The following is a 22,334-nucleotide window of genomic DNA, read 5'->3' as shown; positions in this document are numbered from 1 at the left end:
GCCTTGCTAAGGGCATCTTATTACCAAAAATTACCAAAGTCCGCCCCTGGATTAGATTTCCTTTAAATCAGGCTAACTTTATTAAGTCGTCAGATTGTTGAAAAACTGGTCAAGTAGGCATGCCAACTTGTTGAACTAACCCCAATAATAATTTGAGTAAACCATTACACAGCATTGTTTTAACACTGCAGACACACTGTAAATCATGCCTCTTGAACCTTATATTACTATACCAGATCCATATGGAAGTTCCTTCCATTTGTACTGGTTGTTGGCTCAAGTCATGCAGAAACAGCCTTATCTTGATTCTCAAAATGTTTACCAAACCTACACAGAAAACATCATTTCATTTGTAAGTTATTCATATTCACGTTTAATCTTTTTTTTTAAGAGCAGTATATTTCCAAGCTATTTTCTGCTGCTAACTGAAGCAAGACTGTGAAATCACACCCACTCACCCCGCGGTACCCAGGCAAGGCGCCTGCCCAAAGGTGCCAAGCTGCTGTGCTGCCAGGAGGGCATCGGAAGAGCTAAAGGGGGGGGGACTTGCTAAAGGGGGGACGACTTCTTTTTAAAAAGAAGAAGTGCCTTCTGCATAAAACTCTTAATGAAGAGAAGGGTGGAGTAGAATGAATCAGTAAGTATGAAGAAAAGGGGGGGGAACCTTGCAGGGTGGAGTTTTTTCCCCCCTAATGAACCTCATTCTAAAAGCAACTGTGCAGAGTCACAAAAAGAAGCAACAATAAGCCCCACATGCAAAACAGAAAAATTGAAAAAAGTAAATGCTGTATCCTAAAGTGACTGGGCATACCCTGAAGTGACAGCCTTGGATTTAGGAACTGTTGAGACCCTATAACACCGGTCCTGAAAGATGTACATTGGCTCCCAGTACGTTTCCAAGCACAATTTGAGGTGTTGGTGCTGACCTTTAAAGCCCTAAACGGCCTCAGCCCAGTATACCTGAAGGAGCGTCTCCAACCCCATTGTTCTACCTGGACACTGAGGTCCAGCTCTGAGGGCCTTCTGGCAGTTCCTGCACTGTGCGATGTGAAGTTACAGGGAATCAGGCAGAGGGCCTTCTTGGTGGTGACGCCCGCCCTGTGGAATGCCCTCCCATAATATGTCAAGGAAATAAACAACTATCTGACTTTTAGAAGACATATGAAGGAAGCCCTGTTTAGGGAAGTTTTTAATGTTTGATGTTTTATTCTGTTGGAAGCCACCCAGAGTGGCTGGGGAAATCCAGCCGAATGGGTGGGGTATAAATCATAAATAATTATAATAATAATTGTTGTTGTTATTATAACCTGCTTAAAACTCACTCAGGATTTTCAGGCACACTGGTGTATTAATTTGATCCACAAACTTGTGGTGCATTTTGTATTTGGTTTCATAAATGTTACTGTTGTTTTATACTGTTTGCCAATATGATATATCATTGTTTTACTCATAGGGCAAGGTAAAATTAAAAATAACCCTGCAGTTTTAGATGCTGAGCACCGCTCAATGCATGTTTTTTGCAACAATCTCTACACACATATTTTCTTGTCAAAAATTACCTAACACATTTCGGAAAAAGGAAGATATATTTGCTCTCTGTAGAGTTTGAAATTTTTAATCTATACACATAATATGCAACAGTGATATTGTTCCAACGGGATTAGGTAAGCGCTAGTGCAAATTCACGCACACATAATTCTACTCTATTTCTTCACTATTCAGATATGGCATGTACTGTAATGTGTGAAACAGTTATTACATATCAAGAAAACTCAGAGCTTTTGTTTTCCCCACCTCTACCACCACAATTTTCAGCAGTGCTTCTTTTCTAGAAAAACAGGTGCAGGAACTCCCACTTCTCCCACTTTAAGGACAACCCAGTTTCCCCGGCTGGGGGAAAAACCCCTGCTTTTCAGTACAGACAGTTCACACATTCATCAGTGTCCTAAAACAATGTCATCAAGTGATGAGAGAAGTGATGTAATCTATGATAAATTAGCTCCTGAAACTTCAATCTGTTAGCATAAGGACAGCAGTACAGAACAGGTTAAGATGGAAGAATACATGTTTGAAAACATTCTGCTGAATAGCTGGAGAGTTACTAAAGCAAATAAAAAAGACAATTGTCTCCATATAGGTAGTTTTTATTACCAAAAAGACTCTGGAAGATATGTTTGGCAGTGGGCTAACATGTGCTAGGTCCTTCTAAGCAGAACCCTGCCTGGGTTCCTAATGCAAGTGAGTGGGCGCTAGGGGAAGGGGGGTGGCTGTTAGCTGGATAGCCAACTAACTGCAATGCAATTGAGCTCTTAACCCACAAACTTGTCCATGCGTCAGAAGAAACAGTAGCATAAATGCACCCATTTCAAAACATCCCATTCACAGCTTTACTGTGTTTCACCCAGATACAGAACAGCAATAGTAACCAGTGGTAGCTACTTCCCTTTTGGGACTGCTAGGGTGGAAGGCATGGAAGAAAACAACAGGAGCCAGAGCCAACTCATTCTAGTTTGTCCCTATCCTCTTCCTCCCTACAAAGGAGTATAAGGGCAACACTGAGATGGAGGAGGAGGAGGAGGAGGAGGAGGACAGTTAATGCTACCCACCCACCTCAAACTGGTTTTAACTAAGACAACAGGCAAGCAGAGGCTGGCTGAGGGCAGATTGAGATTGGTGGGGCAGTGTCTCATTTGCCCTAATGGACTAGGCTCCTTTGATAGTGGGGGCTCATCCAGACCTGTCCCTGCCCTGCTGCTTTTCCCCTAGGGAAACTCATAATTTACCACTGAATCGGACCAAATGTCAATCGGGTTTTCTCTGAACTGACATTTGCCTGATTTATCACTGAAGAGCTGGCTTTTCTGGGGAAAGTGGCAGAGCAAGGGGGAAAACGCTTGAACCTGTGCTTTCTAGACATACGACAAGTCTGGATGAGCCCTGATTTATGTATTGCCTCTAGGTAAAACGTGTTCTTTTATGGCCCAGGAGAAATAACAGTTGATGCTGTAAACATTCCAGCCCACTGGAGAAGTGGGAAAGCATGAATTAAAAACTAGCTGTTTCCAAGTCAGAAGCTGAACTGCATTCACCCTTTCTTAAGTGTTTTGCTTGCCTGACATCAGCTGGGAACCTGCTTCCGTCTAGCAATGCACCATATCTCATTCGCTCTCAGAGCTATTCCATCTCAAATGACTGACATGCCCCGAAGGTAGAGAAGTTGTCAGTTGTTGGCATGGCAAACAGGTCAGCTACCATCCTCCCCACCAGAGGCTTTTCATTATCAGCAACTTTGGAATGAGTTGTACAGATACATTTGCATTCTGTAAGGGAATTATACACATCAGTTCCAGAAGAGGGTTTGATTCTTGTTTACATTTATAAATGTGTCAAGTAACTGCAGAGAACCAAATATATTCCAAAAAAAAAGATGTTATTTTGACAGACCAAGAAGATCAGCTTTCATTTAAATAATGAAAAATAAACAGGCTTAGGTGTTTGGTCTGCATTATTTGTTGTTGTTTTTTAAAGAAATTTTTATTAAGAGTTTTTTTTTATAGCAATAGAGAAGAAAGACAGCATAGCAAAAAAGAAACAGAAAAAGAAAAACAAACATAAAATTTAGCATCGTACATTAACCAACTTTTCTTCATTTTTTGGACTTCCTCACGTCTCTCGCTCCTACTTTCCCAATTTATAAAACTTTAACCAGCAATTTATCACCTTATTTCCATTCTTATTGTACACTTTTCCGATGTTTTGTCCCTAACTTTGAATATTTTTATCTAGGTCTTAAATATCTAATCTTACCATCATATTTATTCAAAATTTATTTTTCTCACAAAATTCACTCATTTTCACAGTCTTTTCACCCAATTTTTATGGTGCCCTGTTATTTTCAAATCCCTCATCCTTCTTAGCACTCATATAATTTACAGTGTTTTTGTAGGTAGTCCTTGAATTTCTTCCAGTCCTCTTCCACTGCTTCCTCTCCCAGGTCTCGGATTCTGCCAGTCATTTCTGCTAGCTCCATGTAGTCCATCAGTTGCATCTGCCATTCTTCCAGCGTGGGCAAATCTTGAGTTTTCCAATATTTAGCGACAAGTATCCTTGCTGCTGTTGTCGCATACATGAAAAATGTTCGATCATTCTTTAACACCCTCTGGCCAACAATGCCCAAAAGGAAGGCCTCTGGTTTCTTAGGGAAGGTATACTTAAATACCTTTTTCAGCTCGTTATATATCATTTCCCAGAAGGCCTTAACCCTGGGGCAAGTCCACCAGAGGTGAAAGAACGTTCCTTCAGTTTCCTTACATTTCCAACACTTATTATCTGACAGGTGATATATTTTTGCTAGCTTGACTGGGGTCATGTACCACCTATATATCATTTTCATAATGTTTTCTTTCAAGGCATTACATGCCGTAAACTTCATACCGGTGTGGTCTGCATTATTTGTTTCAACTCTCTCATATCTCTGCAAAACACTGGTAGCATATTGACTGAGCCCTCCAATCTAGTGGTGCTGTTGCAGAAGCCAGATCTGCCCATAAGAAAACAATGACTTGATTGTGGATGAATGGGCAGATCCAGCAGGCATTATAGAGACTTGGGCGAAAAAGCTGGGTGGCCCATATCTTACCCAGCTATGCCCACCTGGGTTTTCAGTACTGCACCAGGCTAGACTGGGGTGGTCAAGGCAGTGGTGTTGCTATTGTCCATAAGAGTGCCATCTCCCTGACCAGGAAATCTTTTGACCTTGAGACAGGTTTAGAGGGTCTGCAGCTGGTGTTGGGCCAGAGAGGCAGATTGTTGTTCACCATTTCTGGGGTATTGCTGGAGGATCCTAGGATAATAGGGTATTTATACTCTCTGTACCACCACTGGCAGCCCTACGGGTGAGGAAATTATTGTAATTATATTATTAAGAGATGCCAGAAGTTCTGAAAAGAGGAAATATTAAGATGACCAAGTTTATTCTATCTTTCATCATTTCTCAGTAGCGAGAAAGCACTAATTTTAAAGCACCTACTTCCCCCACCCATACACAAAAAAGAGCCCACTATCTGGAAGCAATCTTCAAGGTTAGCTGCAAGGTGGAAATTCAGAGGGAATGTGGAATGACGCATTATTTAGGAAGGCTTATCTTAATATGAACTGATGGCATGCGTTTTTTTTCTTTCACCTTCCCCCCTCTGCTTTTCTTTCTTTGTTACACTGGTTGTTAAAAATAATTAAAAGACTTATCTTAACCAGGTGCTGAGAAAAGAATCAAAGGCGGTACTTCAAGCAAAGAGGAGCCTCTAAAATTATGTCATGGAGATCTTGGCTGAAAATCTACCTCTTTGAAGGAAAGGACCAAAGGATAATCTACTCCAGCATTCTGTTCCCACAGCAGCTTGTGGAAGCCCACCAGCAGGACATGAGTGCAATAGCACAACAACAATGATAATTGACGGGTCTCTGTGTGCTTTCTTCTCTCTGCTGTTGAACAGATGCCACTCTGCTAAGTAAAGAACTGTGCACAGCTCCAAAGTTCACACATGGTTGCATCAGTAGAAACTGAGCCAAGGACAGAAATCATTAGCTATTTTGTACTTGTTCCTTGGGGACTAACACAGCAACAATTTTAGGAATCAAAAACTTACTATAGGAGGCAGACAAATCCACTTCTTGAACTATCCTATATACAATAAATATTATGAGTGTGAACCGTGCTGCTCTAAGACTTTTCTGATGTTATCAGTAAGATTTCCTTGGCAAGCCAACAAAACAAATACTGTTCAGGACAGAAACGCCCGACCTATCACAACAAAGGACACTGCTTAAGGTTTGCTATCTTTTATTAAACTGCTAGTTGTCTGAAGGCACTCCAAGGTTTCGAAACCAAATTCTTTTAATCTGTTCTGTTTAACATTACACTTACAAACATGTCTGATATTACACACACGCACTGTCTTTCATCCACTCTACAAGGTAAACTGTTTCATTGAAAGGGAGATGGCATAGGAGAGTCCAGCTGACAGCAGCTTAATGTTAACACTTTCCATAGTAAAAGAAAAAGTTGCCCAATTAAGAAATATTAATTATACAATAGGACATTAATTTTCACCTGCAAGTGGTGAACAATTCAGTGCAAGTGGTGAACGAACTGCTATATTGTTCATTTAACAAATGATCGATTTTATGTTTAACCCATTTTTCATTAGTTTAAAAAGAGTAGCAAGTTGTTTGAAATAGTTTCCAATGTTGTTTTCATTGTTGCGACCCACCCAGGGACGAACCTTTGACTAGAGTTTAGATGCTAAAGTTGATCAGAATCCACATGGGCATGTGGATGTTGTTTTAGGTTTTCAAATTATTATTATTATTATTATACCTCACTCAATTTACCGCTCCTTCCTCTATGGTTTCCTTTTTGTCTATTGCTTGCAAGCCCCATGGGGTAAGAGGCCTGTCAAACCTGTTCTTTGTAAAACACAATGTACACAAATTAATTATACCAGCTTTTTGGAGGGGGGGGTATAAGAAAGATCTTGTGATTTAAATGTGTGGGCAACATCTGTTGAATAGATCACTGGATTTCTTATCTTTCATGTGCTATTCTCTTACTGTAGGATCAGAGAAAGCCAAACAGCCATGCTTTCTACATTATTTCCAGTTACCTATCTCCCTCCACTCCCACCCCCAGCAGGGTTCTGGCTGATACTAAACACATGGGAAATTGTATCAGAGGACTTGTAGATTATTCCAAGATTTACTTCCCTATTTCTAGGGATAGGTAAGACTCAAGCATTTTAAAACTGATGCAGATTAACTTCAACAGAATTGTCCCCTCCCCACCCCCCAAAAAAGTCAGTTTCCAACCCTACCGATTTTCAAATCCTATTAACTGATTTTAGGATTGTGTTCTTAAAAATGCACCAGCGTGTATACATTCAGTAAACATTCAGTTGCTTAGCCTATCACTGCAGCTCTGTGACAGAACAAGTCCCACCTGCTGAACTGCTCCCTGTGCACACAGGGCTTGTCCACACTTACCTTTAGTCCAGGGGTCAGTAAGATTTATCTTGCCTGGGCCGGATCAGTCCCGCAGAGATTCCTCTGTGGGCTGGATCGTGCGCACCTGCAATTTTCAGAGTCTGCGCACACATGATTTTTGGCACCGCAGAAACGAGTCCCCGTACTGCTCAGTGCCAATTTAGTGCAGTGGGCAAGCGGGTGGCTTGGGGGCGGGTCAAACAACCTCCGCAGGCTGCTTCCGGTCCATGGGCCTTAGGTTGCTGACCCCTGCTTTAGCCCCACACATTCTCCAGGCACAGCTCCATGCTTTAAAGCTCCGTATCTGAGCGCTCTCTCTCTCTCTCATTTCCATTCCAGAGCTTTTCCCATGAAAACTCACTCTTTAAAGCTGAAACACAATAAACAGCAATTTGAATTTTCCATGGATTGCTGTTTGCTCTGATTCAGCAGTAAGGAGTAGGGTTCCACGGGGAAACCTCTGGAGCAAAAGAAAGAAAGAAAGAGCACTCAGACAGAGTTTTAAAGCACAAACCATGCCTGGAAAGCGTGGAGGAAAGGTTAAGTGTGGATAAGCACACAGCTGAGACACAATAGTCCTCTCTGAGCCAGTAAGCTCCCTACCTGAGTTTTAAGCACAAACCCTTCATTTCTGAGAGGCTGGTAATATGCCAGCAAAGGACTCTCCATCCATGATCAGAGCTATATTTACCTAGAAGCGTTCTATTTATGGGCCATGACCCCACTAAATTTTTCAATCATTGTTGAAGCTCCAGCAGTACAAAATCCCCCCACAGCAAATACATTCTTGCATCGCAACAAATGGATGCATTTGCATTTTGTGCCACTGCAACATTGTAGTGGTTAAAATCTCTTGTAAATATAAAGCCTACAAGTTCCATTATCACTGCAGATGGTGACAGCAGTCACAAAATTAAAAGACGCCTGCTTCTTGAAGAAAAGTAATGACAAGCCTAGACAGCATCTTAAAAAGCAGAGACATCACCTTGCCGACTAAAGTCCATATAGTTAAAGCTATAGTTTTCCCAGTAGTGATGTATGGAAGTGAGAGCTGGACCATAAAGAAGGCTGATCACCAAATAATTGATGCTTTTGAATTATGGTGCTTGAGGAGACTCTTGAGAGTCCCACGGACTGCAAGAAGATCAGACCTCTCTATTCTGAAGGAAATCAGCCCTGAATGCTCACTGGATGGACAGATCCTGAAGCTGAGGCTCCAATACTTTGGCCACCTCATGAGAAGAGAAGACTCCCTGGAAAAGACCCTGGGGACGACAGAGGAGGAGATGGCTGGGCAATGTTCTCGAAGCTACAAACATGAGTCTGACCAAACTGTAGGAGGCAGTGGAAGACAGGAGTGCCTGGCATGCTCTGGTCCATGGGGTCACAAAGAGTGGGACACGACTAAATGACTAAACAACAACAACAGCAAGTTGAAACTCGTTCTTTCCATTAATTCTAACAGCCGTTCAGGTAAATTCTGCTTTAACCACTAAAGAACACAAAGGTGGTCATTCTGTTCTGTAAATGCAACTGCAGATACCTTCTGGGGCACAGTACAGATTTGGCCTCGTTTCAGTGCCTTCTCTTGAGCCAGGGAGACACCACCATACCTGCATATAGCTAACAATATCCTAGCAGGATCCCTTCACGCCCTTGGCTGTTCCCTAATGGCTGTCCAAAAGAAAATACAGTTCAGTGGCTCAAGAATCCACAGCTTCAACCACACATTCTCACATTCTCGCCTGCACTCTCTTTCTCACCTTTTTCCTACCTCTCAGTTTTACGTGTACCAAAATTGAAATTCTCTTTCTACAAACACTCCAGAGTCCACATATCAGAGCAAATGCACCAGGGACCTTATTGCCATGCTGAAAAGGCAGCAATTAACTTTTGCCCCCACTTTATTACAGAAAGGAAGTACTTTATCAAAAGAAGCACAGTCCACTTTGTTACACAATAAATTTGGAAATGCTCTGTGCCCTAATAGCGAGGCTCAAAAGAAAAAGAAACCAACAAAAGCAACATAACAACTCATCGTCCAAGGTCTCCCCTCTGCATTCTGGCCCCTAACTGCCATGTTGGTAACTTACAGATCTACAATGAAGCTGCAGAACCCCAGACACAGATCCCATCTCTCTGCTGGAGTGTTCTACTATCCCAATACACACCACTCTTGGCTGTTCTATCAAGAGACTCCAGAACAGGATGTCCAGCATGTTCTGATGGACAGCTTACTTTGAAGTAAAATTCACTCTCTCAGCCAGCAGAGGAATTACCGGTAGCTTCTCTTGGCATCAGAGGCTGAATGCGACCCCTTGCTGTGCCGTTCTTGGGCAGACATTTCATACAAAATCATGCCAAATGGAGGAAAGTAGTCTTCCCACATCTAGAACACAACTGCCACCTAGGGAATTTAGATTTACTTACCTACCACCATCATGCAGCAACAAATATACACAGAGAGGCAGACATCAATAGGAAACAGATCTAAATCCAAGTCAAGCCTCTCTACCGCCACCCCTCATGCAGACACTTATTGAAGGGGAAAGGAACCAAATAAAACCAAATGTTCAGATGAAACAGTGCTGCACCTCAAGCACCAAGAGACAGAGTCTGCAGAACAGCTATCAATATGAAAAGCTAGTTACTAATCCACTGCCTATGCCAGACCAGTTTATGATATATAAATCAGGGAAAGAAAAAGTACACAGCCTCCGCCCCCACTGCCCCCTTCAAGTACAGAAACACAATCTGGAAACAAAGAGGGGAAAAGAGAAGCCCAAGAAGCAACATACACTGCAAAAAGATGCAATATACAATGACTAGTATGGAACATTATTAATTGAAAGCCTAATTCTTCTGATAAATTTGCCAGGTCAAGGCAGCTTCAGTGCTGTGCCCAGGATTTACAATGGTGAGATGGGAGTGTTTTGCCAAAACCTACAAAAGGTCTATCCAGGTCTCAGTAGATGCCGAGTTTGCCCCACTTCCACTATGGTCAAGCAGATACACTGACACTCTGGGGCACATCTCTCTCTCTAGAGCATTGTATAAATGCTTTTTCTGCAATGTTGAACAGCAGACACTCTGGCCTGCATGTTGTCTTCCCACTTCCCCCGGCAGGTGAGGCATCATTTTGAGATCACGTGACATCAGCTGACTGGTGCGGAGAGTGAGCCTCTTTGAACTTGTGCTGTCAGAACCAATCAGCTGGTTGATGCTAGGAGTGCATCTTTCAAGTAGCTGCTTCAAAAGGTGCACAGTGCCTGCAAATGGACAGCAGTCCAAAAGATCACTAGGGATGCTGAGTTACATCCCTTCAACCCTGTATGGTGTTGAAACATTCTGACAAAAGTAAAGAACACCTTGCCTAAAGATCCAGCAGTGTCTTCCTAGTTCAGAGCTGCCAATCAACCAAATGGCCTGGGAGTCTTATCTCCAGTATGGTCCATCGCACGCCTTCACTGACCACACAAATTACTGAATCACCTTCAGGGCAAGGAAGCAGTGGAGCAAATGACCTTAGAAGGGCCAAAGTGACTGACTCAGCATTAGCCTCTTCCACAATTCCTTTAAATAGCAGCACAGGTGTCAATGAGTGTGAAGATGAATGCACTGGAGCACAGAGGTGTAAAGTTTGCAGTTTGCTTGTACTTGCAGTTAAAGAAAGAATTTTGGGCTGGGGAAGGAGAACCGTGATGCAGGTGAAGGCAAGATGCAGGAGGACAGCACAGCATGATTAGATGTGAGATGTCATTTTAAAAGTTCTCCCTGGGCACCTGCTAGATGGGTGGCCCACCAACTCATCTGAATCTTGCACCCCTGCCATACACCTTTATAAATCAAGTGAACAGGCTATCTATGCGCTCATAATTGTGCATAGTTTGGCAATGCCAGAGCTTAGAAAGGGCACAGAAAGTCTGATCCAGGGTTCTACGCAGCGTATTAAAGCTGTCAAACTTCTCTTCTCAACAGACAATACTTCCACATTTTCCATAATTTTTGTTAGGATTTGTAATGGTTGTGAGGGGTTACTTGTGCGTAAATTGCCTTCGGTTTAGTTAGATTGCTTGCCCAACCATGCTTAGGGTCAGAGCTCGCCCTCCGTGACCTGTTAGTCACTTGCAGAATCCGTCAGTGGGCGTTTCTTGAACCTCTTCCAGCATAAAAGCTGTTTGACCCCGAGTCTCCTCCTATGTTCCCTGCACGGAACGCGTCTGCGCAAGTAAGGGGAAGGCAGGGGCGTGCCAGCGCTCTCTCCACTAGTTTCGGGTGAAGGGTCTTGGAGCCCTGTCACCAATTCCTCCATCTCCCTCTCTTCTCTATTGGTGTTACACTGAATTCCTTCCCCCCTGCTGGTCCCCTCTCCGGCATCGCTCGGGAGCCCTGCCTCCGCTTCTCGCTCTGATGTCAGTTCCCTGACAGGATTGCAATAACAAGAAACAATTTGGGAGTTTTTCAGGCAAATGCACACACAATCACATAAACATTTGTGCAGTGCAACATAATGTGTAAATGGACCACCACAGATCAAACACCAAGGGCAGAACTTCCATATTTCTGTAAAATCACATCAAACATGATACTTGTCAAAGGAGTCTGTTCATCTACTCAGAAATGAGTCTTCAAGTTTTAAGTAACCAAGAGTGAGGTATCAAGAGAATTGCACGTACATGTGATTCAAATTATTCATTAGAATTCCACAAAGACTGCACTTCTCAATGGAAGAGATATAAAATGCCATTGCTTGGAAGCTTCACCCAACAGTCTCAGAGTTCATCTAATCCAACGCCCTGTGGATGCAGGAAATCCACTGCTATTGCATCCCTGACACAGGTACTTAAGTGGAGGCTAGAAGAAACCACCACCATCCAAGATAGTCTGCCCACTTTCAAACAGCTCATACGTTCAGGAAGTTCTTCCTAATGCAGAGGTGGTGAGCCTGTGGTCTTCTCAGTGGTGTTGAGACTATAACTTCCATCATCCCAGACCACTGGCCATGCTGATTGGGATGTGCAGAGGTTGTTAGTCCAAAAACATCTAGAGGGCCACAGCTTCCCCACCCACAATCTATGAACTATAGCGTGTTCAGGGTTCCCCTCATCCTGGGCATGCTGTCTATAGAGCATGGAATTCAGCCAATTGTCAAGTGGGGAATGTGCATGGGGAACTGGGTCTACTCATGCCATGAAACTTTCCCCCTCTCACCTCCCACCGTGTGCCCCCTAATCCTGTTCTGGGTTTCCCTCTCCCAACCCTTCAGAGCAGATTTAGGGTGGGGGGGGGAAAGGGGGGAAAGTACCACTGTGTGAGGAGACCCCATCCCACACATGCAATTAAGTTGAACTCTATCCATAGGACTTTTTACCCTCATTGGAACCCATGAATGGGAAATTAAACAATACTCTCAAAAATCCTAGTCCTGCTGCTGTTTGTTCTTTGTATAAGCCTTACCAAATCTCCTCAAAACAACTAACCATATGGATCTGTTTCTCAGACTGCTTAGCAACCAGTATCTTCATTGGCTGCATGCCTTCTCTTGCACACGTGGGGGTTTCTAAAATATTTTGTTTGCAGTCCTGTTAAACAACAGAGCAGAACAAGTCTCATAAAACGAATGGCTCTCTGCTCAGACATTTTTCAGTTCCAAATCACCAGTCAGTCTACCCAACTATCATCAAAAGGTTTCCTTTTGGGCACTAGAACAAATAACATATGGTATTTAAGATGACTACTTTCCTTCAATCTTGTTTTTTAAAGAAATCAGGGCTCTGCTGGTGTTTCAAGAGACGAGAAAAACAATTAACCACATTCAGAAAATACTGAAAACCCTGGCAATTTGGGGAAATAAAGGACTGCAGAAAGCAAACTGGTGTACCTAATCTTTACTGTAGCCTTGAGGTGTATATTTTGAGGACCCTTCCTATTTTTGCAATAATTAAACTCTTTTAAGCTATTTTTTTAATGCTGCAGTTTAAATTATTGTACAGTGGTACCTCGGGTTAAGAACTTAATTCTTTCTGTAGGTCTGTTCTTAACCTGAAACTGTTCTTAACCTGAGGTTTCACTTTAGCTAATGGGGCGTCCTGCTGCCGCTACACCGCAATTTCTGTTCTCATCCTGAAGCAAAGATCTTAACCCGAGGTACTATTTCTGGGATAGCAGAGTCTGTAACCTGAAGCGTATGTAACCTGAAGCGTCTGTAACCCGAGGTACCACTGTAATCCACCCTGGGACCTCAGAATGAAGGGTGGATTGTTGTTATTAAATAGTGCAAGGGGACAAAGCTAAGAGACAGAGACTCTAAACAACAGGTTTGTTCTGGATATCCACCAGCATGACCATTACAAGACCAGGCTACGTTCCGTAGTCAGGAACGATCATTTTGCATTTACCCAATTCATTTTTAGAAATAATTTAGAGGAGGGAGGCAGGTTAGTGCCTAGAAGAGCTTTCACAAACCCGAACCTTCCAAACATTTTGGACCACAATTCCCATCAGCCCCAGCCAGCATGCGGAGAGACTTGTAGTCCAAAAACATCTAGGGCACCAGAATAGTGAATGTGGCTTTAATTACCGTATTTTTTGCTCTGTAAGACTCACTTTTTCCCTCCTAAAAAGTAAGGGGAAATGTGTGTGCATCTTATGGAGTGAATGCAGGCTGCGCAGCTATCCCAGAAGCCAGAACAGCAAGAGGGATTGCTGCTTTCACTGTGCAGCAATCCCTCTTGCTGTTCTGGCTTCTGAGATTCAGAATTTTTTTTTCTTGTTTTCCTCCTCCAAAAACTAGGTGCGTCTTGTGGTCTGGTGCATCTTATAGAGCAAAAAATACGGTACCCAACACCGGCAAATGCAGACGTTTGCGGCAGCCCTAGTCAGGAGGAGGAAGATATGGGAGCCTAGCAACAGGTGAGTCTGGCCTACATTCCTGTCTGCCTCTCCAGTGCTGCACAGGAGCCTATTCCCTGGCATGGCAGATTACGAGACTAAACTACACTCCGAGGTAGATAGGGGGTTGTGACATTTCAGATTTGGGGAGGTGGATTTAGGAAGGCAAAATTCAATGCACAGCAAGGTTCAAAGGCCCACTTTTGGATGTTTTCAACAAGCTTTTCCCAGGTCTCTGCTTGGAGGTTCATTCCATGTTGTTTTTAAACCTATACCTCTGCAGCTCTTGTGCTGTTTAAAAATTATTTTAGCTGTTTTTAAGGACATGTCGGCAAATTGCAACGGGACATATGTGTGGAGGGCGACTCACAAAATAAGAAGTAACAACAGAAACATTTTTAAAGCACTGTATTTCATGTGCTTTTAGGAATAATTACTTGTAGTCTGAAATCCAGAGGGATAGGCAGTTTGCCCCTCTAGATGGCATGTATCTAGTATTAGTTGAAAGTCTTGTAATTTGGGCCTTCAGTAATGACACACACCCCCTTTTTTGGGGGGGCCACCTACATTCTAAGGAGAAGGCAGGCTGGCAAATTAAGGGCCTACAGGCTTTAAATGGCTGAGTAATGCAGGATCTCAGGTGGGGGAAAGGCTTCAGGTGGCCATGAAGGGTTAGAAAGCATCCAAAAGAATGCCTTCGAACCTTGATGAGAATCAAATCTCCTCTTTCCCTTGAACCTGAAATGGCACCCCAGTGTGTAGCCCCCTGTCGACAGGCACAGCTGCCTACTCCCTTGAAGCACACGTCAAGATGTGAAGGCTGGCATAGAAAACGAATGAACACATCCTAATCCCATTTTTAAAAAGAAATATCAAAATATTTTGATATCTTCCTGCAGCCACAAACCTTTGAACGTCTAAAAATAGGCACACCGGATCTATAACAATGAAAGCGCTCTCTGGCACCCTGGTTTTCCCCCTTTTATTTTTAGTCTCAGTATGCAAGGTCTTTTTTAATCTTGACATTTGCTTATATAATTTGATTATTAACCTTAAACTTAGACAGTATTTCTTAAGTAGGAGAGGGGATTGAAATGTAATGGTTTGCATGTTGCCAACACACACAAAAAACACAACCCTACCATTTTTTCTTGCAAATAACCTTCTAAATTTTGCCATCTCTTAGCATGTTTCAACCTCCTTCACCTTGGGAACCATATATCCATATGAAATTATTAATAGTAGTAGTAGCAGTAGTAGTAGTGGCAGCAGCAGCAACAACAGTAGTAGTAGTAATGAAGTATAAACAGGTAAAACACATTAGGAACTAAAGATCATACTGCTGTTGGCCGCAGACAGGTCATGGATAGTCCCACATACAGAATGTTGCAACTTCTGTGAAAACAGTGGCTGGTTTTGCTTCCTTCTCCACGACATACTAGCAACAACTAATTCAACATATCTCTAGCTCTTATTACCTGTTAAAGCTGTAACATGGCCTCTGTTTGCTCCATGTTATCCATCTGGGATGACACTTTCTTCTTAGTTCAATTTGCATAGGTTTGACACAACTAAAGGAAAATGGACACCTTCTGTTTTGGTCCTCTAAGAACACAACACAAGGACAAAGGGAGGTCGTTTTTATTTAAAAAACAACAACAACCCACTAATATACAAAGATGACTTCTGCAGCTCGCTCTTGGTTAATGTTTGTAAGAGGAATTTGTAACCATGAGGGCAGAGTGCTCAGACAGGTGAAAAACTCAGAACAAAACATGTAGTTTGCACTGCAAACCCCTGTCATGGTATTGGGGCAAAGGTACAGTTTTAACATGAAATAAATGCCAGCAATCTATTTAATTCATTGTTGTCGATACCTGGAAGGGGCGGGGGGGGGCATCCACTGAAGCTGCTCCCAGTTACATCAGGGAGTGTGTCACTGGTCTTCTCCAGAGCAAATGAGACAGGGAGGGCACCATGGAGTGAAGTGGCCAGAAGAGTTAAATGACTAGTAATAGGTAGAATTTTGCTTCCCCTTCCACAAATCCCTCTGTGTTCAAGGGAGCAGATGAAAGAGCTGCCAGAATTCAGGCAACGAATGGGAAACACACACAAGAGCCCATTTTGAAGGCAGGCAGTCTCCAAGCAACAGGTAGCAGCTGTGTAGCAATAGCCTCTCTGCTCAGAGACCCACGGGTGTTGCCATGTGTGCACAGAGCTTCCTTGTGGGTAACAGGAGCTCTCTAAGCACATCAGAATGCACACAGAGAGTAGATGAAATCAGGCCAGAAGTTCATACTGTAGGCAGAGGAACAACTAGGTAAATAATATTCACTCTCATGGGTGAAAGGAAATATATCATGGATACTACTTCCTGAACCATTCTTTGTGCCTACTAGGGAAAAGCAGACATTCAGCTTGGCATATCCTCCGAGCTGCAGAGACTGTAAACTGAAGCACACACACAAACATTAGCATAGTGCAGCTTTTGCTGGATTGCAACCATTTCTGACAGCACATGGGGGAGCCCACGATCAAATGCTTTCTTGTATATATGTGTGTGTGTGTGTGTGTATTCCTGCCTGCACAAAACTAGCATGACAGGACAAGGTTTGCCAGACCAGCTATCTTTCTAACAAACTAGTTTGGTATGGGCAGGAATATTTTTTTTGTACTAGAAAGGAACATTCAAACATGCAGTCTCAAACAGCAGAACCCAGCAAAAGCTACATTGTTAAAAAAACGTTCCAAGTAACTGTAACTCTGGCTGGATGAAAGAGGCTGAGTTTAAAAGCTATGTCAGTCTGCACATTTCTGACTCACACAGCACTCTTCCAACTGAGCAGCATTGGAAAATAGTCAATTTTCTCAGCAAGAGGGAAAGCATAAAGCTGGTTACAAATATAAATAATTTTTTGCTGTTTGAAAGAGGAGGGGAGGGAGAGCTAATCACACTATGTTTTTCACTTTCAATACGCAATAAAGGACACTGTATGGAAGGATCAATGGGATGACTCAAGAACTCCATCAGTTGCATTGGCCGTTCTACTTGGTTCAGTCCCTAAATGGAGTTGCTGGGCATTGAACCTGAGAGCTTCTGCAGGCAACACAGATATTCTACCAGCCTTTTCCTTTTAAACAGTGCCGGTCTTGCCCTTCAGCCTGCATGGCCAGCTGTAGAAGCGGCAGCTATGGGGAAGTGCTGTGTTGCTTGGATTACAAGCTGCACCTCTAGTACATAGTTAGTAAAAGATGTAGGAGCCACATCCTCTCATTTCTGCAAACCCCACCACCACCATTCAGCAAAGGAAAGCGGCCTACTTTAGGTAGTACCATGAGAGAGGGAGGATAGAGGGAGGGGGCACCTGAATGGTGCAACAATAACACTCTCTCTCTCTCTCTCTCTCTCTCTTTTTTAAGTACTGTATTGCTCCTAACAGGAGGGGTCACATTTGGACTCCACTTCAGGCAGCAAAATGTCTTAGGCCAGCGCTGCTTTTAAAGGCATTGTGTTCATCATCAAGGACCAAGGCAAAGCACTTGGACAGAAACGTGCATATTGGGTTTTTGTTAATAGACAAAGTGCAGCCTTTTCTGAGCACTGGGGGCCTTGTGAGCAGAGACAGCATAGCCAGTGTTTAATACATTCAAACAGCATTGAAAGATCATTAAAAGAAACCTCAAGAAGCCTTGAAGAGTTTGGGAAGGGGGGGAAGGAAGAGGATCAACATGTTCCAGTTCATCACTTTGTGGGAATATGGTGCAGCCATGGCAGCATCCCATAGGCATGAAAGGTCCCATTCATTCCCCATTAGTAACAAAATACAGTTCCTGCCCAAAACTGGCTGCTTCATCTGAAAGAAAGAGAGAGTGCTTCAGGAGCACTGCCTAGGAGAAAAATCCTTCTTTCTGGCAGGGAGGCCTGGATTGCCTCACCAGCAAACCGTTTCCAGCAGCCTTAGGAGATAACTGTTTCTTGGGGACTGCATGTGCTCATCTGAGTCTCCCCTGGGGTGGGAGGTGCTTCGGAAAAGAAGCACAAGTTTAAACAAAGCAGAATGTGGCCTCTAGTCTTAGTTTGCATTGCGTAAATGTGTGTTTGGGGATGCAAGGGAGAGAGAAGGAGAGAAGTTGCACCACCTCTAAGGTGAAATCCCAGCTGCTAGGAGAAAGCTGTCACCAAGACAGTAGGAGATGCTTGCTGAAAAAAAAAAGGGATTGAAGGATATCCTCAAAAGTCCCCATATCAGCTCCTGCTAAGCTTTGGGTTTTTTGCCAGTATGGAAATCGTAGGTTTAGCATCTGGAAGGCTAACTGGTTCATGTGTCTGTTATTGGGCCCAACTATACTGACAGGGATGTCCAATTTTTTTTCCAAAGAGGGCCAGATTTGATGAAGTGAAGGGCTGTGAGGGCCGACCAAAGTTGATGACCTTTATTGTGGTTGTGGAGCTTTTTTATAATTCTACCCCCAAGTTGCTGTGCTTTTTTTTTTTAGGATTGAAGTTCTTGAGGGGTTTTTTCGGATTTTACCCCAGGAAATAAACTGCCACAGGGGCCGGATTAAACTGACCAGCGGACCAGATTAGACCCCTAAAATGGACTTTGGACATGCCTGGTAGACAGTAAAGCTGGTCCAGTAGCAGAGTTTCTCTCATTTTCAGGACTTTTGTTTCAATTTCTCCCCCCCCCCCCGCCCACCCTCCCCTGTCTCTTGAGGTGTTTTGTTGCCTCTTGTATTGTTATTTGGACAGGTATGCAGCAATTCCACTAAAAGCCCAGAGGGGAGAAAAGGCCAGTATCAGCTATTACTAAAGCCAGCACTTACCTATACAGTTTTCAATGACTCATATCCCTTTTAATCAGGCAGCAGGCAGGCAAGAAACCACCAAAAGCATCATCATCATCTCTCTCTCTCTCTCTCTCTCTCTCTTTACCGTGAGTCAGTTAATTTCAAGAAGATGCAAGGAAAGGCATTACGATGGGCCAAATGCCAGGTACTATGCACTTATGTCCTTTGGGGGACATGTTGCTTGACTACAACTCTCAAGACTGTTGGCTGTGGGGTCTGTGGCTGATGGGCAGTTGAGAGTCTCAATAACACCTGGAGGGTCATGGGTTCCCCACTCCTAACACCACCTTTGGAAGCAAACTATCTATCTATCTATCTATCTATCTATCTATCTATCTATCTATCATCTATCTATCTATCTATCTATCTATCTATCTATCTATATCTATAAAATATTCTCCACCAACCCATGAGCTCTTCATTTAGAGTGAGAGAATAACTTGATGGCCTCCAATGTTACACAAAAAGCAAGCTGTAGCCAGCATGTTTTGCAGCAGGCACCCAATGCTCACCGTTTTTCCAATGCACATTTTTGGGTGCTGCCATTCAAGGCAGGACATAAATTCTTGAAATCAAGCAAACCTTAAGTGACACAGTCCAAATGGGAGCCTCTTTCTCTCATGCTCTTGAACTACTGCTGCTGCTGCTTCCTAACACACCCTCCTGGCAATAAGAATGGCACAGTGCGCCAAGAGCCGCTTGCCAGAGCCAAGAAAGGATCTTTCATTGCTTTTTGGCATGGCGGGTAGAAACCTAGAAATGCCCTATTCATATCTGCACAGCTACCTCTTCTTTCCTTATAGAAGGCAGAATTATGGGAACAAGTAATTTGCAATTTATCTGATAGGGGTAAATACCAATTAATCAGTAGCTGCCATTTTTTGACAGATACACAGAGCTGAAGATTTCTTTCTTTGGGGGAAAAGTTAAGCCTTTTTGTTTTCCTCGTCTTGATCCACGCTCGGCAGCTAGTCACTAGAAACACACCTCTAATGCAGCAAATAAAGGCTATAGGAAGAAAGAGTGCAACCTTGTTACACAGCCTAACTCCAAATTAGGCAGCAAATTTGCAAACACTGCACATGATGCACCTGGGGCCTTATCTCTATCTCTCTGTTCTGAGAATACCATGGGCATACCAAATGCCAGCAGCTCCTGCCAGAGATGTTTTGGACTATCAAGAAACTAAGAAACCACAATAATTAGCAGCAGAGGTAATAACTACTATGATACAAGCAAGATTGCTTCCAGGATCAATGTTCCATAGGTGGTAGGTGAACGCTAGGGGATATGTTTTTATAGGACTAGAGTTTAATTGCTAATAGTGAAAGCGCAAGAAGATTTCCTTCCCTCTGTGAACAGAGCAAGCTGCTCCTGTGTTTATGCAAGCAAAAGGAAGAAGACAGCATCACTGTTAGTCCTCTTCATAGATGGAATGTGAGCGTCAAGAGAACTCAGGTTTAGCAGCCACCACTTATGGGATATACAGGTCTGAAAATAAGGAACCTTTCCATTCTGCTCAGTGGTGAAGTGTTCTATAAAACACAAATGCTTGCACGTTCCTACACACCGTCTCCCCCGTTCAGTACCTCTTTTTTCCCCCTCAGAGCAGCTTGGCAACTGTGGAGTGTATCAACGGGCTTTTTAAAAAGAATCGGTACACACTTCAGTCTTTTAGCATTTTATGCTCTTAAGAGTGAGAACTGATGCAAGACACGTACAAGCATACTTAACCCACAGGCATATCAACAAGCACATCACAAAAAAGAACAATCAAGGTTAGGCCACCTATCACAGTCTCTGCTTGTTGAAGTCTTCTTTTTCCTGTCACATGAGCAAAACTAAACAAATGTTAAGGGCAGAAGCTCAGCTTTGTTATTGCATTTCCACCAGTTAGGTCCCTGATCTACTCTCACTGAAGGCTACATCAGAGCATGCAGTGCAGACTAGCTTTACTTATTTAGAATCCCACAGAAAACACACACACACACACACACACCATTAGACATGTAGTCTCAGAAATGTAACTCAAATTACCTCCCCACCCCCACCCCCAAAAAAACCCTCAAGGAAGGGAAAGTGGTGTTTTACAATCTCTAGGCCAGAAATCTTTCTACAGAAGAAGAATGATGCTTTTGATTGTTTGTGAACTTGACCCTTTGCCAAAAACTTGCAGGATGTCATGAGATCTGTGTTCATCCTTTCCCTTGGGTAATAAGATAATATTTTCCAAGGTAATATCTTGAAACGATAAACCACTTTGGAGAGCTCCCCTACCCTTTTTCCTTGAAAGCAACAACCCAGAGAAACTGGGATTATTTACATACCGGTACTTGACCAAGTACTTTTACTCTTTGTGGGCACGGATGTGTATCTGCAACTCTACCTGAAACATTGTGGAAAGATACCCCACTAGCATATTAAAAAAATAATCCCAGCTGCAGCACAGCAACCTATTGTAACCACTGTACGTAGTGACACAAGCAGTGAGGCAAGTTCCTGGCCCAAAGAACTTCACATTTAGATCATGTGAAAGACAACAGAGGGGTGGGGAAAGGGAAATGAACAAGGGATGCAGCTATACATTTGTGCTTTACTTCATTTTACTGCAGCAAGCCTCAATGTCAGTTGCATGAGAGCAGCTTTTATAGTGGGAACATACTGATGGTATTATAGTAGAGAAAATAACTGTCAGTAAGGCCTTGTGGTAAAGAGCCACATTGATCATCCCAACAGTAACTGTGACGAATCGTGAGAGGAAGTTTTTCCCAACTGGCACAGCCCATTTTTGAAAAGGGTTCCCCAGAAGAGAATCCTGATAGGCGTCCATCAGGCTGTGGGCTGTGGGTGGCTGGGAGCAGTTTCCAAGCCTGACAAGGGCTCCTTCAACCCAACTCGGGGGGGGGGGGCGCTTTAGATTTATTTTATTACAACCTGGAGCAAGGGTTCCTAACCTGAAGGCCACATCTGGCTCCCCAATAGATTTCATCTGTTCCAGCCATTTTTGTTTTTTAAAAAAATATTCCAGCCATTTTTTTCTTTTTTTTATAAAAAAGCCTTAACATTTGACTATTCCTCTGGGTTCTCCCTCTGGGATATCATACCAAAAGGTTGTTTGGGCTCTACAATTTCTTCTACTTAAAAAACAAAACAAAAACAAAATGTATTTTTTAAGTGATGCAAAAAGGTTTGTGCCTCTCTCCAGCATCCCCTCAAAGTTATCCTTCAAACAAAATAAACCGACACACCCACTTTTTCTCCTCTCCACTGGTACTCAGAACATTCTTCAAACAGCTTCCAAGGTTTCTTTCTGCCTGTGCAACCTTGAGTCAGCAACTCAAGTAATACGGATTGATCTACTTCAGTGCGTGGGCCAGTTGCCCCGTCATTTGTTAATGGGGTTACTTAAGACGGTTACTAGACATGCACACAAGTTCTTTGTGCTTAAGTGATCTAATAATGCACCTACTAATTACATTAATTCAAACGTGCTGTGAAGTAAAGGCGCAGGGCCAGTTCAGACAGAGGAAATGACATAAAGAAGGACAAAAGGA

The 22,334-nt window shown here is 43.1% G+C and overlaps 1 protein-coding gene across 4 annotated transcripts in view; it reads right to left on the bottom strand.

Moving 5' to 3' along the window:
* SLC25A22 (solute carrier family 25 member 22) overlaps window positions 1-22,334 on the bottom strand; it is a gene marked incomplete at its 5' end in the record, with an annotated part of 69,239 nt that overhangs the window by 32,267 nt on the left and 14,638 nt on the right. Inside the window, one exon of one of the 4 annotated variants that reach the window (XM_083698347.1) lies at window positions 8,813-8,934. The exons of 2 other annotated variants lie outside the window; for them this stretch is intronic. Of the gene's footprint in view, window positions 1-5,338; window positions 5,481-8,812; window positions 8,935-22,334 lie in introns of those variants that run through there. One more of the 4 variants, XM_083698350.1, reaches the window with a different exon arrangement.

This window comes from Podarcis gaigeae, assembly GCF_964106915.1.
Source record: "Podarcis gaigeae genome assembly, chromosome: 1".
Classification (NCBI taxonomy): domain Eukaryota; kingdom Metazoa; phylum Chordata; class Lepidosauria; order Squamata; family Lacertidae; genus Podarcis; species Podarcis gaigeae.
This window is presented reverse-complemented; position numbering and strand designations above follow the sequence as displayed.